Below are 18,451 nucleotides of genomic sequence, written 5' to 3' on the forward strand. Positions count from 1 at the left end.
TTCTTGCAGACTTTGTTCTCGTACTCACTTTTTTATTCGTAAACTTTAGTTAGTTCTATGTTATTTAGGTATTACCTTTTGTGTCGACAACGACACAAAACAGATCATATTTATTTATTATTACTATCCCGAAGCAGTGGTAGTTACTGTTGGTAGATGCCTTCGTTTAAGTGCCGTATGGATGGATTCATAAAAACGCATATAAAAAGCCTACCAATAACTGAATTTTACTGGAATTAATTTTATGAATGGAATAACTGTAAATTTGGATAGCAAATATTATTTTTGAGTCCTTTCCCAGTAATTTCTGATAAAGCGATTGTGTTGCAATTGAACAAATCACTAGTGAAGTCACCCTCCGGATGTGACCCCATCTCTAGCCCTCTCTCCGCCATACTTTTTCCTACTGCGAGCATACTCTTTTGTAAATCCATTGAGAACAATTATTACACATACTTATTTAAACTTTCAGTCTTTTAATTATTACTTCAGGTTATGGGCCCAGCCCCTGAAAGTAAAATTTTTTGTAAAAAGTTTAATTCCGAAAAGTACCGCGTAAAAATAGTTGAGGTTAGGAGGTTGCCGCAGATAGTTTTCTTTCAGCTTATTTCAGCTAAAAGTACAATTCAGTTTCCGAGGCAATGTCGACAAATACAGTTCACATTGACAAACTGACCGGGAGAGAAAACTACAACACATGGAAATTCGCCGTAAAGTCATACCTCGAGCTAGAGGAGTTGTGGGAATGTATCGAAAATGAGGACGGCGTGGTAAATCCGAAGCTAGACCTGAAAGCTAAGTCAAAAATAATTCTGCTCGTGGATCCGATCAACTACATACATATCCAAGATGCAAAGACTTCAAGACAGGTATGGCTAAATTTACAAAACGCATTTGAGGACTCTGGTTTGACCCGAAGAGTAGGTTTACTCCGAGATTTAGTAAACACGACCTTAGATGGATGTTCAAACGTAGAAGAGTACGTAAATAAAATAATTACCACAGCTCACAAACTGAGAAATGTAGATTTTAAAGTCAACGATGAGTGGTTAGGAACTTTAATGTTAGCGGGTTTACCAGACCAGTATAAACCAATGATTATGGGTCTTGAAAGCTCCGGTGTCAAAATTAGTGCAGATTCAATTAAAACTAAATTGTTGCAAGAGGTCAAAACGGAATCTGATACTACAGTATTGTACACAAAGCCAAGAAACCCCCCAAAGAAATATAGTAACCCCACTAATAATCAGAATAAATCCCGAGGACCCCGTTGCTACAGTTGTAACCGATATGGACATTTGAGCAAAAATTGTTTCTCTAATAAGAAAGATTCTTCAAATGCTAATAAGAATTTTACTGCAGTTTTTTCAGCCAACACACAGAATGACAATGATTGGTATGTGGACTCTGGCGCATCCATGCATATGACGAGAAGATCTGATTGGTTGTATGCGGTAAAGACACCTCCGATACAAAGTATAAAGGTGGCCAATAACTCTTCAGTCACTGTACAGAAGATGGGAAATGTGGATCTCAATCTCTGCTGTAATAATGGTAAAAGAAACACTGTCCAGGTGAGAGACGTTTTATTTATTCCTGAGCTCAGTGCTAACTTGCTGTCGGTTAGTCAGCTAGTGAAGAATGGATGTCATGTCAACTTTCATAAAACTGGCTGTAATATTTACAATAAAGAGAAACAATTAGTAGCAACGGCGAGACTAACCAACAACATGTATAAATTGATTATTGCTGAAGGGAATGCATATGTTACTACCACTGATAGTTCTGAAACATTAGATGTTTGGCACCGTAGAATGGCCCACCTGAATTACAATGATGTGAAAAAGCTAGTAAATTGTACTGAAGGAGTGAAAATTACAAAAATTGATAGTAAAGCATGCATACCCTGTATAGAAGGAAAGCAAATTAGATTTTCTTTCAAAAATGAAGGCTCAAGAGCAACTTCACAACTTGAGGTCATACACTCAGATCTCTGTGGCCCCATGGAGTGTGCTTCAATGGGAGGAGCCAAATATTTCATTACCTTCATCGATGATTTCTCCAGAAAAGTCTTCGTGTACTTCCTGAAAAATAAATTAGATGTCAAAACTGTATTTCATGAATTTAAATGTGAAGTAGAGAATGAGTTGGGGAGAAAGATAAAGATTCTTCGCACAGATAACGGCACTGAATACTGTAATAAAGATTTCTCAAAATATCTTACAGATTCTGGCATCAAGCACCAAACGACGACGCCGTACACACCTGAGCAGAACGGCCTAAGCGAGAGGAAGAACCGTACGCTAGTGGAACGCGCCAAGTGCATGCTCAGTGATGCCAATCTGCCGAAGATGTATTGGGCTGAAGCCGTTAACACCGCTGCATACATTACAAACAGATCCCCATCTCGAGTACTGAATGACATAACACCGGAGGAGAAATGGTCTGGGAGAAAACCTAACATTAGCCACATGCGAGTATTTGGTTGCAAAGCGATGGTTCATATACCTAAGCAACAGAGACAGAAATGGGATGCCAAATCTACAGAAATGGTATTTGTTGGCTACTGTCAAAATACTAAAGGCTACCGATTACTAGACACGAAGAAGAAAGCAATTTTGAAAAGCAGAGATGTTATTTTCATAGAAAATTCGAATTTGACTCAACTTACCAAAGAGCAAGTCACCGAAACAGCTTCATCAAAGTTTGATATAAGTACTCCGAATGTAGTGACTGAAATATCGACTCTGGATGAATCTAGCTTGACAAATGATGCTCATGACAGTGACAGATCTATGTCTGAAGATGTTACTTACACAGATGCCAATGACAGGACATATACACCAAGTAGTGGCGAGATATCTGATGAGCATCAACATGTAGTTGAACAGAGCTCGAATATCACATTGAGACCAAGACCAAGGAGGAGACCTGTACGCTATGATGACTCCGATGACAATCTTCATGCATGCCTGGCTATGTGCGATGATCCGACAAGCTTGGAAGAAGCTTTATCATGCAAAAATTCAGAGAAATGGATACAAGCCATGGATGAAGAATACAAGTCACTGATAGACAACCAAACCTGGATCTTGACGAAACTGCCACCTGAAAAGAAAACAATACCATGTAAGTGGGTGTACAAAACAAAACAAGATGAGAATGGAAATATAACTAAATACAAAGCTAGATTGGTTATAAAAGGCTGTGCACAGAAGAAAGGAATAGATTATGACGAAATTTACTCACCTGTTATAAGGTACACTTCACTTCGATACTTACTTGCGCTTGCTACGAAGTATAACCTGGATATTGACCAGATGGACGCCGTTTCCGCATTTCTTCAGGGCGATATTGAAGAAGAGATATTTATGCTGCAGCCACCGATGTATGAAAATGGAAACAGCACCGATGTATGCTTACTGAAGAAATCTCTGTACGGCCTGAAACAGGCAAGTCGTAACTGGAACAGAAAATTGGATGGTACACTTAAAGAAATAGGACTTTCTCAATCCTCGATTGATCCATGCATCTACTACAAAATTGTTGGAGAAAATGATATAACATTTGTAGCCGTTTACGTAGACGATCTTATTTTATTCACCAACTGCAAATCTACAAAGGACAACCTGAAAAAGAAATTATGTGAAGCATTTAGCATGAAAGATATTGGTGAATTGAAATACTGCATTGGATTACATGTTACAAGAGACAGAAAGAAAGGTATTATGTATATTGACCAGAAGAAATACATACAGGAAATATTACAAAGATATGGTATGTCAGACTGTAAACCTGTCAAGACACCGATAGATCCTCAAACAAAACTACCTTCAACTGGCCAAGAAGAGGCAATTATGAAAAATATTCCTTACCAAGAAATCATTGGATGTCTGCTTTATTTGTCTCAAGGCACAAGACCAGACATTAACTATGTTGTAAGTTACCTAAGTAGATACAATAACAAACCGGAAATGAAGCATTGGGTAACTCTGAAGCGTGTATTGAGATACTTGAAAGGCACTGAGAACTACTGTTTGTCTTATAACCAAAATAGACATGAAGAAATAGTTCATGCTTACTGTGACGCAGATTGGGCTAACTCTGAAGAAGACAGACGCTCCTGTACCGGCTACACCTTCATCTTTCAGGGAGGATCTATATGCTGGAACTCGAGGCGTCAGCCTACCGTTGCGCTATCAACGACAGAGGCAGAGTACATGTCACTGTCGGCATGTACTCAAGAGGCTGTGTGGCTCCAACAGCTCCAACAAGAATTTTGGCCACACCTGGCGTGTCGCCCTATTGTCATTTATTGCGATAACCAAAGTTGTATTAAGCTTTCAGGTACCGTTGGTTACAATAGTCGGACGAAGCACATAGACGTCCGACACCATTTTGTCAGGGACAAAATCAATGAGAGGAAGATAGAGGTTCAGTATGTCAGTACTGAAGAGATGGCTGCCGACGTGCTGACCAAAGCGACTCCACAAGCCAAGCTGCGCTACCTCTCCTGCAAGATGGGCCTGTGTTCAAGGGAGGATGTTGCAATTGAACAAATCACTAGTGAAGTCACCCTCCGGATGTGACCCCATCTCTAGCCCTCTCTCCGCCATACTTTTTCCTACTGCGAGCATACTCTTTTGTAAATCCATTGAGAACAATTATTACACATACTTATTTAAACTTTCAGTCTTTTAATTATTACTTCAGATTGCCACCAAAATGGCCGATTTGGCGAAAAATAAAGCAACGTTCAAAAAGCTAACGAACCAAGCGTTTTATTGCGAGTGTGGACACAGCCTAATTCCGCGCTATATGCTCAATGGCTATGTTCTGAGTATAATGAATATGGGTTTCGGTAATTTAGCCTCTTTTCAGAAGCTAGAGATCCAGTGACAGGTGGGTAGTAGGTATTTTTAACGTCTGGCCGTAGATCTCCGAACTATATCTTTGCCACATTCTGAAAAATACATAACATAGAAGGAAAACTTGCCGAAAGGCAATGGCATCATTAAATTCGAATGAAAATAAATATGCCTAATAATATCATTTTTTATCCAATTTCATTTAAATCCACGATCCATTATTAGGATTAAGAGTTTCAAGTTAAGATACATTAAGACTAAAGCTGTTCTTCCAAAAACAACATTTATCTATCATTCCTGTAAAGTGTGTCCAACTTTGAATCTGGGACCTTCCATAGCCACAATCCTGGCCAGAGCAGTGCAATTTAAATGCGAATCGATTACTAATGTACTCGTAAGCCGCGTGTAATCGAGATAGTGTTGTTAATCGGATCGGTGACCGCGGATCTCCGGCGCGTGGGCGGGCGGCAAGCGAAGTGCGCAACTTCGCGCTGGTTCCGCACACAATATTTATCTTAATTTTGCTCAGCGCTATATTAATTGCTTTACAATACTGTATAATCCATTAGAGATCATAAGTAGAAATTCTACCCTTACAAGACTGCTATACAAAGTGAAGTGTCCAGGATTTTTTTTATTCCGGATCCGGATTCCGGACTCGTTCACCCTGTGAAGTTTCCCCGTAAGCCCCTCATACTACAAATTAACCTGTTCGCAAGGTATTTATGGTATTTTAAGGCAAAGGGGCGAAAGATACGGGGCGAATGACTGTGAGACTAATTTTTTTATCATACTGATTGAATAAGATTTTCCTTAATCAGTTGCCCAAAAGATATTATTCGATGTAAAAACTCTGTTCAGCAGATATCTGTTCACTAAAATTAAGCAAGACGCTGCTCTACTATTCCAAAGCCATTACGTATGCAAAATAAAAACATGATATATTTTCGTACCAAAATTTTCACACCTAGCAAAAACAATTTGGAAATTTTGGCAAGGAATACGCAAGAAGGATGTGCAGGAACGCCGAGCATTTCCCCGGGAGAGGTATAAGCGGATTTTAGTAAAGAGCAAAATGAAGGAAACGCGGGTGTTGTGCGAACTTCATTTTGTTATGAGCAAAAATATGTGTTTAACCTCTTTCGTGCGAACAAACATGTTCCGAATTATGGGAAACAAGTGTTCGTGTTCCTACCGAAATGTGTGTGTGTACACAAGCCTTGGAACTACAAAACATCTTCTCGTCTTTTCAATTAAGTGAAATAAATATTCCGTTATTACGTAATACCGTCAGAAATGGAGGCACATCGACAGGAGTGATTGAACACCCCACCGTGTACCTCGTCAGCGCAACCACGACAACTCTGACAAGAGTGCCCGACTAAGAAGAAGAGAAATAAATATTTATTTGAAAATTAAAAGTACATACTAAACGACTAATAATAAACTTGAATTGCACCGAGAATTTAGTAGATCTACTTACCAAGTTTTTATTTCTCGTGTTTATACGAGTATTTCTCTGTTTATTTTAGCGAATTCTACCAGCTTTTAACGCTGCAGCGCTGCTAAAAATCCGGGTCGTTCCCAACAAGTTTTGGTATGATTAATTTAAACTGAGCGGAGCTGTATTTGAACAACCAGCCAGTGGAGTGTTTTGTTCCAAAAATCGCGTCACCCCGCGCTGGGGAATGCAGTCCTGTTGTTGGGTCCGTCAATACATGGACTACTCAAATGTAGTTTTGACGAATGTTCCGTTCATTTTCCTGCACAGTTTTTTGACTAACAATGTTTTCACGTACTTGTTGCATTGATGTATTTCTTGTTGATTACCTTACGAGCAGACCAGAACGAAATTGATAAGTAGTTGGTGGATCACGCAGATGGTATGACCGATGAGAATCTGAAGAAGCGTCATGAATTCGTTCGCGCGATGCAGCCATTAATGACGTCCTGTGCTGGACAAAAGCCTCCCTGAAAAGGTCCTGCGCTGCCCACACCTTGAATACAATTCACTAAAACCTAGCACGATGTCCTACCACACCATGCATCCACTTTGTCATCGCTTGTCCATCATAGTAGACCGCTGGGAAATCTATGTCAATGAAAATAACACTAAGTGATAGTAGATCAACCAATCTGAAAAACACAACCTCTTGATCGAGATTTCACGTATCATGTCCCTTTATACCTAATTCATGTCCCTGTATATTAACTTATTCTATGGACGAGGTTCGCATGATATTTTCAAATTAGCAATGCAGATTCAGCTGATTCTGCACTCGCCCGTCACTTGCCGACTAATTCTTTGTAAATATACAGGGTGTAGAAGATAGGTCGGCAAGAATTTTAAGAGAAAACTCATTTTTTCCCGCATATCATTTGTCTTTTTTGATGAAAATTAACTTAACGTGGTCTTTATTTTTTTACTACGCTTAATTATTATAGCGCTTAAATCATACAGTCTCAGCTACAGCCTTAGTTAGTTATTTAAACAATATTACTGCAATTTAAATTATTTAGAGATTTTTTAATCTGGGAATACTAGGGTGATTTTGACAAGGTCTACTTTGAAAAATAACTTTAAAGCCATTGCTCTCTACTCAGAGTTGTTTCAAACTTGCCATTTCTAATATTAATGCCGTTCTTACACCCTGTATTTACACCGTCGCTAAGTTTCTGTAAAACAATTGCAGGATTGTAAATGAGGGTAGGTGGCGATGAACTTGCCGTGTGAAGTTTTAATAAATATAAATTGAGACATTTCTTTTGAAGCTTTCTAGAAAACACTGAATAAAGGTGATGTACGTTTGAACCCACCCTTTGTGGATTCAAGGAGTCGCAAGGTGACCGAGTGTACATTTTTGATAAGCTTGAAAGAAAATCCAAGTCCCCAAAAAAACTAGTTTTATTTTCTGTCTGCTGTACTCTGTTTAGCATATTTTTATTTTACCTCGGTCTGAATCTGACCTTGTTTGTCTTTAATCACACCAGAGGGGGTATTTTCCAAACGAAAAGATGATATTGCGACGATACGACAGAGTTCACAAAATATTCTGGCTATACATGTTGCTACCTAGTTATTCTGTGAAAATTTCAGTATAGTTGTATCTTAGATTTATTTAATCGAATGTTATTACTTGTCCAAAAACTAAAAAGAACTCTGCGTGAAATACGTAGTATTAGACTTTTTCAGTGAAGCAAAAAGCACTATAAAAATCGCTGCGGATTTTTCATTGATTAATATTCTATTCATTGCCTCTCACCAGACCCACCGTAGGGTGTGTGGCAACCAAATCAATGTATAAACAAACACTTTTTCACACAACACTGAATAACAATACCTAATGCGGAACCCAAAAGATCTCCATAGCAGCGAATCCCCTAAATCAGCCGGCCGACACCCGTGAAAAGGCTCAGATAAACGAAAACAATTCCTTCGTTGAATTTATTTGCGCCTCTAATTACATTAACACCCCCTGGGGGCCGGAGCACCCCACTCAGCAATGCTATGCGATCACCATGGTCCACATAGCACGGTTGATATTTCTTTAAGAATAGATGCTGTCAATCACAATCCGACTCTAGATCAAATATAAGTATTTTAGCATTAGCCAAACTGGCTTAAAGATACTCAGTGTTGTCATAACAATTTCGTTCTCGGCTGAACTAATTCTGAATTATTACTTAGCAAATGAAAATGTAATTAATTAGGTAGTTGACACCATTAACTTATAATTCAATAGATAACTTCTTTACGGAGCCATTCGTTTCAGCCCTGAAAGCCCAATTAAGTTTCAATTTTCTCCCAAATTTGATTTATATAGTTCACATAAATTACTTATTCTATTTAGCTGCGGAACAAATTGATATCTTATTGCTACTCGTGCAAAATCTAAGAGGAAAACCTGGTGAATAAAAAGGTCAAGTCAAAGTGTCAATCGATTGGTGGTGTCAACCACTCAGTGACCCGGTTACGCATTACGCAAAATAATGTTTTTGTTATTTAGCATAAATATTACTTTCCTGCCACGTCGAACTGTGATGGAATAACCCGCCCAAGTAAAAATATTTCTTAAGAAAAAAACACTCAAAAGAACTCACCTTTTCCTGTCTCTATCGCTTGGGTCTGGGTTTAGATAACTAATTGAGCTTACAACACTAGTAGGCTGTAAATAAAATAATTGGCACGTGTAAAAGTGCTCTTATTAATAAGCCAACTACTAAAAACTATATTCATTAATGAATTCCAATATTTTTTGCACGAACACGCACTATCGTCTGAGAAACTTAATCGACACGTTTTGGCTTAGCAACTTGTACTTCGGAGGGCACTAAACCGTATTTTTTCGTGATTTTCACAATTTTGTCTCGCCTGAGAATTAAGTAAATTTAGTACCAGTGTAGTAGTGTAGTGTCACTTTCTTACTTGTCCACTAGACAACCCAAATGCCTTCATGTTGTGAATGGACGGCGGTGACGATTGCTTAAAATTAGTCGACCTACGAACCCGTACGAGGCCTTTCTCTTCTATAGTACAACTAATACAATATTTATTTATAAACTAATTCAATCTGTATTTATAGCACTTCTATGTAGGCGGCAATTACCGGGGCTCAAAACAATTGTAATCGACAATAAACTAATTAAATAAACAAATATCTATGGAAATGCGATTCGACAATAACGGATTCCGGCCAGAATTATTTAATTAAGGACGGAGGTAGTATTATGTAAATTGGAATTCCTTGTAGCGGATAGACCTGGTACTAATTATTGTACTTATTGCTGACTATAGCCTTCGGACCCGGCCCCGGTTGCGCGGATTTGGAACGGTGCTCTACAGAACAAGTTAAGAATTTTTAATTCAAAATTGAGTGTATTGCAACTTAACTCAGTTTTGTTTATGGTTCCTATCTTGTATTAGAAAATAAGGTTTGCAAAATAATATGATAAAAATATTTTCTTGTCACCTTTCACCTTACGAACGAATACCTACGACATTATTATGTTAACTAGATGCAAGTAACTTGTATACAACTTTGGGTTGGACAAAACTTTCAATCTGCTGTTGAATTTCAGATAGAGGCTAGATAGATAGTTACTAAACAGATTAGTGAGTAAAGCCAGGTATTAAAGATTATATTGTACATTTATATTAACTATAATAAGATTAGTGCTTTCAGTTATTGATTTATTACTTCATAATAATAACTAGCGGCCGCCCGCGACTTCGTACGCGTGGATCCTGTTTTACCCCCTTTTCCCGAATTTTCTTTCCTATAAACCTCACGGAGCCCGAGACCTTTCCAACGAATGCAAAACCGTGGAAATCGGTTCGTGCGTTCTGGAGTTATAGCGTCAGGGAGGAAAACCCGACTTATTTTTATATAGTAGATAAATTTATCGAGAAACTATGAAAATCTATCTCCATGCCACTAATTAAATCGAATTTCATTTTAAGTCGTAATAAATTGAAACTTAGTTTTAAAAGTCATAACAACGTCGCGTCAATGATCAGGCGCGTGAACTTCTCAATTTATAAATTTAATTACACAAAATTGTTACATTGTCTACAAGTTCTTAATTAGGTCACAAACTGAAAGTTTAAAACAAATACAAGAATTTCTAGGAAATTGATCATCCGATTAACTTGTTATGAAAGACGTCGCAATTAATTTGTTATTTGAATAGATGATTGAAGTTCCAACTAAGATTTTATTTCATTTAACTGTAATGAAATGAACGATATAATAAGAAATTACTATATTTTGATACAAATCAACAAATTACATTACATATCTTTAAAAAATAACAACAAAACATCGGCCGGCGTGCAGCGATGGCGATCAGACTAATGCATTGATCGCCATCGCTGCACGCCGACTGATCGCGTGTGATCGCGTTGGTTTGGCTGAACCTTAATCCCTACTAATTCACCATTTACAATGACGTAAATATATTTGTAATCGAGCCTGAAAGCAATCAGTGTAATTGAATAATAACAGCCAATGAGCAACCCGATATTATTAGGTAGTGCGCCATTATCCTCATAATCTGTCACTCGCTTCTGCCTCACTTGCCGACAATGCGGCCAAATTGCCGCAGATCAAACGCAGGAGTCCCTTAGCTCGTTAGCTCGGTTCTGTACGGCTAGCACGAAAAACTTTCGAGTTCGAATCAATTGCGTATTCGAATCGCCATCAAAAGATTTAGTATGAAAACTACAATAGCGCCCTTGTGAACGTGTCGTAAAGTGAACTTAGTATGAGAAATGGTTGCACCAAACTTATTTTGAGAATCAAAATTGTCACATTATCGGTTCATTCGAAGATTGAGTATCGAATTTTGGCGAATACGCAAACGATTCGAAGCCGAAAGTTGTTCATGCTAGAGGTACTGGTACACTTGCGCGAAAGACATTTGCGCGCATGAACACTTGCGCGAAACTTGGCTTTTCGCGCTTTTTTTTTATTATTCACAACGAGGAATCTCTTGGCCTGTATCTCACCTGATGGTAAATGATTATCAGGCCGAAGGTGGAAGCGAGCTTCACCCGGAATCCTCAACCACGGAGGAACTGGATCTTACCTCTAACTGTCGGAACACAACAATGCTGTTAACATTGTTGTTATGGCGACAGACATAGGTAAGATGGTGGTAGCTAGCCAGGCGGACTTAGAACAAGCCCTACCACCAACCAAACCGAACAGAAAAATCTGCCCCCACTGGGAATCGAACCCGGGACCTCTGCGTCTGAAGCAGGCAGTCTTACCACTAGACCACAGAGGCGGTAAACTTCTTAAAATTCGATAAACTTCGGCTTGTGACTTCGCGCAAAAGTTTTTCGCGCTAGTGTCTTTCGCGCACGTGTCCCGATACTCGCCTTAGGAATTGCCCGGGAACTACGCAACTCCGATTATTTACTAAATACTTATCCATTAGCATAATTTCCTACCTGACCTCTAACTTGTACAATCAAATGCAAAATTATGTATGAACTATGAATGTAATAAAATTAACTCCACCCAGGTGAAATTCACTTTGTCACATACGTTATAATACTATAAATTATAGCCTATTTGTTACACTGTTAAGTTTAATTAAAATCCGTTCAGTGCTTCTCGCGTAAAAGAGGAATAAACATCCATTCAAACTTTTTGTTTTATAATATTAGTAAGTTTAGACAGTTACTAGGTAACTATCTATCCCACCAAAAACATTCTGTAAAAAACTAGCCAAGTCTCGTTAGAGCTGCTTATTTATCTCTAAAAAGTAATGAAATCTAGACAAAGTCGTGCCAAGTCTATGATGGTTCCTTACTGCGATTTCTTTATTATTATAGTTAATGTTGTGTGACTTGGCCGTTGAAGGGTACAAAATCAGGTGCCATCATGACATCATTGCACCAATCTGTCGCCAGAACCGCTACCCATTGACGATGGAAAATTGCCACTTGGAAAACGTTGATTCAATAACCAGTCAATTGTAGGCTTAATAAAGCTGCGTATTTCAATAATACTTGTGTATGATTATCATAATAAAGATTGTTCAACGGCCAAGTCACACAACATTAACTATAATAATAAAGAAATCGCAGTAAGGAACCATCATAGACTTGGCACGACTTTGTCTAGATTTCATTACTTTTTAGAGATAAATAAGCAGCTCTAACGAGACTTGGCTAGTTTTTTACAGAATGTTTTTGGTGGGTGTTGGGAACCCAACAACGCGCGGGAGGAGACGTGCGGGCGGCGTAGGATGACTAACGTCACCTCGGGCCGACAGCGTCATCATCGGCTGCGCTCGGGTCACACACTCGCCTTTGGACACCACCGTCGACGCACGATTACCGCGTATCCTAGTTAATCAATTGTAAATTAGGCTGGCGAGAATACAGCAACCTATTTTTTATACAGTCCACTATTTTATTTATTACTAATATTCGTTAGGACCCTAACAGTGGGATTTCACTTCTTTTTGTAGAAAGTGGCATAATTATAATTTAACGTCGTCGTCTTTTTAATAATCCAATTTGAATCGGCGTAGTGTGCGCACTCCCATAATACATGCCCATACTGATCAACAGCCCGACTAAACTATCGGCCGACGAAAAATCAACGGTGTGCGCCTACTCTAACACCTAATTATCGACATTTTTTTTTACGATATTAAACAAATTAACTCAACGACCTTTAAAATGAACAAAATCAGAATGATTGGTTTAATAACTTAATCATAGCGAACCTCACGATAATAAACGAAATCAACGAAATTAAAACTACAACTAATCGACGGGGGGTCTAGAAAGGAAAAAAAATCTGGACACCGCGGTGCAGAAAATCAACACTCAAAGTGCTAGCGCCATCTAGCGGTGAGCGGTACAGGCGAACACCACGGTGCCGGTGTGGCGCTAGTAGTATTGATTATGAATGTGGTGTTACTCCAGACCTTCGATTTTCCTAGTTTTTATAGTTTTCCCTTTAAGTGGCCATTAAACCCTAACTCTGTACCAAATTTCAGCTAGCTCTGAGTTTATGGGAAGTACTAGTTCTATTTTGATGATCATCAGTGAGTGAGTGAGTGTCATAAATGCGAAACTTTGCTTTCGCTTAACTTCGGAACTAAATGACCTACAGACTTGAAATTTTGGATTTTAACTATGTGATTATAGCTTAATAGATGACGAAAATTTCTGCGTTATGGTCTTATCCAGAGGTTCTCAAATAGGGGCCTGAAAATGCGGCGAAATGGTTCCAGTAAAGGATGGTACGGCAGTTTTTGCTTCGCGCTCGACTTGGCGGGGGCACTGCCGTGCCCCCAGATAACTCTGTTTCATTCATAAAAAAAGATAGAGCTTGATAATTTAGGCCTAGATACTTATTTTTTTCTCGGAATAATCTTTTACTTTTTTCTTTAAAGTCCTTCATTTGTCACAAGCCCAAACGTTTTTGTGGCCGACTGTACCCAACAGCAGTATCCCGACTCGTTATAAATTAGGTAAATAATTTCTGTCTACAGATTTGCCTGCGTAGGCTCATTTGAATTAGTTATTAATTGTTATTTTATGCGGAAGGTGTAGTGTTTTGTAGGTAAAGTCTGGCGCCCTGAATTATTGCCTTTGTGATGTGGCGGGTTGGAGGCTAATTCTTGGTAATTGATACAGGGTGGTTTTGTCGAGCTGTTTATTTAGGCTATTTGAAACTATTTATAAGAAAATTATTTCACCATGGGGCCGTGTACTCTTAATCAAAAGTAGTGCTGTACAATTATTGCGTATATTGCTAGACAGGCGGGGTCCAGTCAACCCATGGAGTTGAGTTTGTATTTCGGTTATTTTTACTTATCACCTACTAATTTAATAAATAATTACAGTCCATACATTAGTTAGAAGAATTAAAGCTAAGGCTTAATAGGTACTTGAGTTGCCATGTTTATTAAGTTACTTATTTAAACGTTCTTTGTAATTAAGTTCTACTAAAAACCAACAATTGGATAAAGCGAGCAAGCTTAATTTGAAACTTGACGCGGGCAAAAAGATAGATATTTTATAACGTATTCATGAAACACATTAAAATACAAAAGCGTATCAACATCAGATATTAAAATGAGGGCGTCGTAAATAACCCGGTTGTAAACAAAATACGGCCTCACGGTCTTCTGCCGCACTTGATCCGCCTGATAAAGCCCTTTTTCAGTCCCGCTTAGCGCGACCAACGACATGACATAGAATAGACTACGTGACACTTCCGGTCTATTGACTACAGCTGCACCATCTTACTTCGACAAACGTCAAAATCCTGTCAAAGTCTATTTAAAAAACACCGGTTATTGTTGTGTTACGGTTCAAGTAAGTTCGTGCGACTTAACCTTATAGTGCTACGATTTTCGTCATGTGACAAATATCGGATCTAATAACCCAATATTGATAGCTAGTAAGAGTGCCACAGATTACTAATAAGCAGCGTCTGTGACAATTTTTGTTCTACACTGGTATACTTGTAGCCTGCCGCGCGAAGCCATGAATTAATGCAAAAAAATAATATGAGAAAATAAGTAATGGTTTGTCATATAATCTTTGAAATCCAATTTCCGACTTGATGATGATTTTTTATAATAATATTGAAAATGAATTCTGAAACAAAATTAAGTAAAAATTATTAGAAAAATGGTAGCTATTTTTGCAAATTACTATAAAAAAGCCTTTTACATTATTTTATTCAGGAAACTCAAAACAACACTATCTTGAGGCTTTTATGAAACTTCTATGCTTATGTTACTCACCCTCAATATTTGGAGATATGATATATTATTATTGTTTATGAACTCTTATTTTAATATTCACTATTTTCGTTCGAGGACCTTAATACAGTATTTATTTTAGTTCTTTGCCTCCGGCTTGACCTTCCAAATAGATTCTATGAATTCTACTGACGAACACGTGCTTACAAATTACCTCTAGTTACTTACTCCTTTTCTATTTCGAATCACTGAACAGACAAATATTAATATGTCCTAGAATTACAGCCAACCTAAAAATTTTCAAGAAAAGTAATAAAAAGCGACTATTTCATCAAATAAAAAATCTGTAAGCTACTCGTACCTACACAATTGCAAAGGTCTAGAGCCTTAAACTGCCTGCATTTCAGATCAACCTGGCCCATTTAAAAGCAAAAGTAAAAGGACAGGCATATTTTCCTATTATACATAGCAAGGTAAGGTAGGTTGTGGTTAAATCTCTATGTGGGACACGGCTGTAGGTACTTGACAGATTATGTAACGACCTAAGTACTTTTTATTTTTATACTCTGTTGCACTTTAGCTCACTTTATTATATTCAAATGCCAGCCTGTGTAGTAAGTACTAAAACTCAAAAAAGGTAAAACAGGCTACCTAGTTCGAAAAGGATTATGCCTCGTGCCACTGTAACACTATATTCCAGAATCGACAGATTTTCTATTTGGAAACTGATTAAGGATACTAAACTTCAAAATTAAATTCTTTTAGGATAGATTTGTTCCTACATTTCTGTCGCGATCAGATTATTTAGGTTAGATCCTTTTGTAAATAAATACCTGTAGAAGAAAATTTTTGTCCGCCATTAAGTATACTTATTACTCGATCGACTATAAAATAATATCGTTTTATTCTTTGGCGTCATGTTACTTCTTAAGTCGATTGGTAATATTAACTTATATGTAATTTTATTTAAAAAAAAAAGCTACTTAAAAACTGGAAAAGTTTGGAAAATTTCACAAAAACTTTTTAGGGAAAGTGAAATTCATAATTAATTAACGTTCACATTTACTCTTTTTTACTCATAATCCTAAAACCGAGGCATGTGAAGTGAAATGAAGAAAAGTTTTGTGAATTTACGAAATAATTTAAGCTACGCAAACAACCGCAAACATTATACGTAAGACGTAAGTAAGATTGACGCAGTTTAAAGTTAATATTACTTGCGTACTATCTGAAGTAATGTTTGAAACATAATTACACTTTTGATCTTAACACAGATTCTGCTGTTGATAATATAGTCAAGCTTTAAACAAAACTACGCTATGTGGAGGCCAGAATACTTACCTGTAGGTACGAGTGCTATCAGAAGGTAAAAATATCTCCATTTTTAACTTCGCGGTGGACATTCTAATTAATTAAATCACTTTTTAGCCGCAAACCCGCCGAAACCTTACTCGGCACTTTGGAACCTTTTTGTCGGGATGTAAAATTTTGTATTGGTTGGCGAAAAAACGTTTCCGAGTTATCTCTGTTTCCAGGCTAATGCCCTTAAATTTATGGCATGCGGGTATTGTGCCGGTTTAATTACTGGTCACCTATGCCGGCTTTTGTTTGTTTCAAATATTAGCGGTTTTGATTACAAAAGAGTTCGGGATTTCATTTTTATTATGACAACGCGCCGCTGGCTGGTGGAAAGATGCGTGAAACTGGACGTACGGTGTGAAATATCTAGTTAGTTTTGCCCTTTCGTATTATAATACATAGTATTCGGTTCGTTTTCGTATAGTTTCGGTTTCGTATTTCGGTTTCGTATATATATAGTATTCGGTTCTCGTCGTATATTAGTAATAGATCCCAGGCAGTTGCAATAAATGGGTTCACGTCAGCTTGGATGTCAATACCCTCTGGAGTGCCACAAGGGTCTTTACTAGGACCCTTACTCTTTATCGTATTTATTAATGATATTGCCTCCTGTTTCCAGCATGCTAAGGTATTGTTGTATGCTGATGACACAAAAATATTTATGCCTGTTAAAAGCAATTCTGACTGTGACCGCTTGCAGTGCGACTTGAACCATTTCGTGGAATACTGTGCTCAGAACAAGCTTGATTTGAACGTCTCGAAGTGTTATGCAATGACTTTTTCGCGCAAACCTAACCCTATGAACTATCAATACACCATGCATAGTAAATTGCTCACCAAAGTCACGTCTATGAAAGATCTTGGACTAATCCAGGACTCTAAGCTTATATTTGATAAACATATCGATTATGCGATTAAAAAAGCGTCAAGGTCTCTTGGGTTCGTTATTCGCTCTACAAATAAATTTAAATCCATCAAGCCAATAAAAGTTATTTATTGTGCCTTCGTGCGCAGCATCCTCGAATATGCCTCCGTGGTCTGGAGTCCGCAATACAATGTTTATATCTCCCGCATAGAATCCATACAAAAAAGATTTTTGCGGTATCTACAATTTAAGAGTAAAGTTATTGATCATGGCTATGAAACGAGATGTAGAAGATATCATTTCCTACCTTTAGAAAAAAGACGGCAAGTATCCGATATTTCTTATCTGTTGAAAATTGTTAGTGGCGATGTCGACTGTCCAGATCTATTACAATAATAACTTTTAAAAAAAATAAAACCGACTTCAAATGCGTGAACACAAAAAAAAACTAAAAATTAAAAATATTGCGTATAAAAAAGTTCATCCCCAATTTTCCACCCTTGGGGGTGAAATATTTTCTTCAAATTCGCATGAAACCACCCTTTTGATAATACCTATTCAACAAAAAAATAATCGTTCAAATTGATTTATAATCGGCGGAGATATTGCGTATAAAAAAGTTCATCCCCAATTTTCCACCCTTGGGGGTTGTTTTTTCTATTATTAAATTTAAATGGGACCACCCTTGAGGTATTACCTATACGCCGAAAAAAGATTTGTTCAAATCGGTTCGTAATTGGCGGAGTTATCGCGTAACAAACATAGAAAAAAAAAAAAAAAAAAAACATACGGGTCGAATTGAGAACCTCCTCCTTTTTTGAAGTCGGTTGAAAAATAGATATCTGGGTTCCAAGAAAACTACCAGTAAGACGTACTCAGCCGCTAGCAATTCCCAAAGTTAACACAAATTATCGCCTCAACTCTTTTTTTATTCGTGCGAGTAAATGTTTTAACGATATATCAAAAAATTATAGTGATCTAGAACTATTTCGAACGAAACCCACTACCATAAATAAATTATTCAATTCAAACTTTTTCGACTCCCACTCCAGCGGCGCTTAAAAAGCATTGTTGACTGTTAAGTTTTCACTTGTAAATTCTTTTAATGTCTGCTATGGCA

The sequence above is a fragment of the Ostrinia nubilalis genome, chromosome 1 (genome assembly GCF_963855985.1).
Source record: "Ostrinia nubilalis chromosome 1, ilOstNubi1.1, whole genome shotgun sequence".
NCBI lineage: Eukaryota > Metazoa > Arthropoda > Insecta > Lepidoptera > Crambidae > Ostrinia > Ostrinia nubilalis.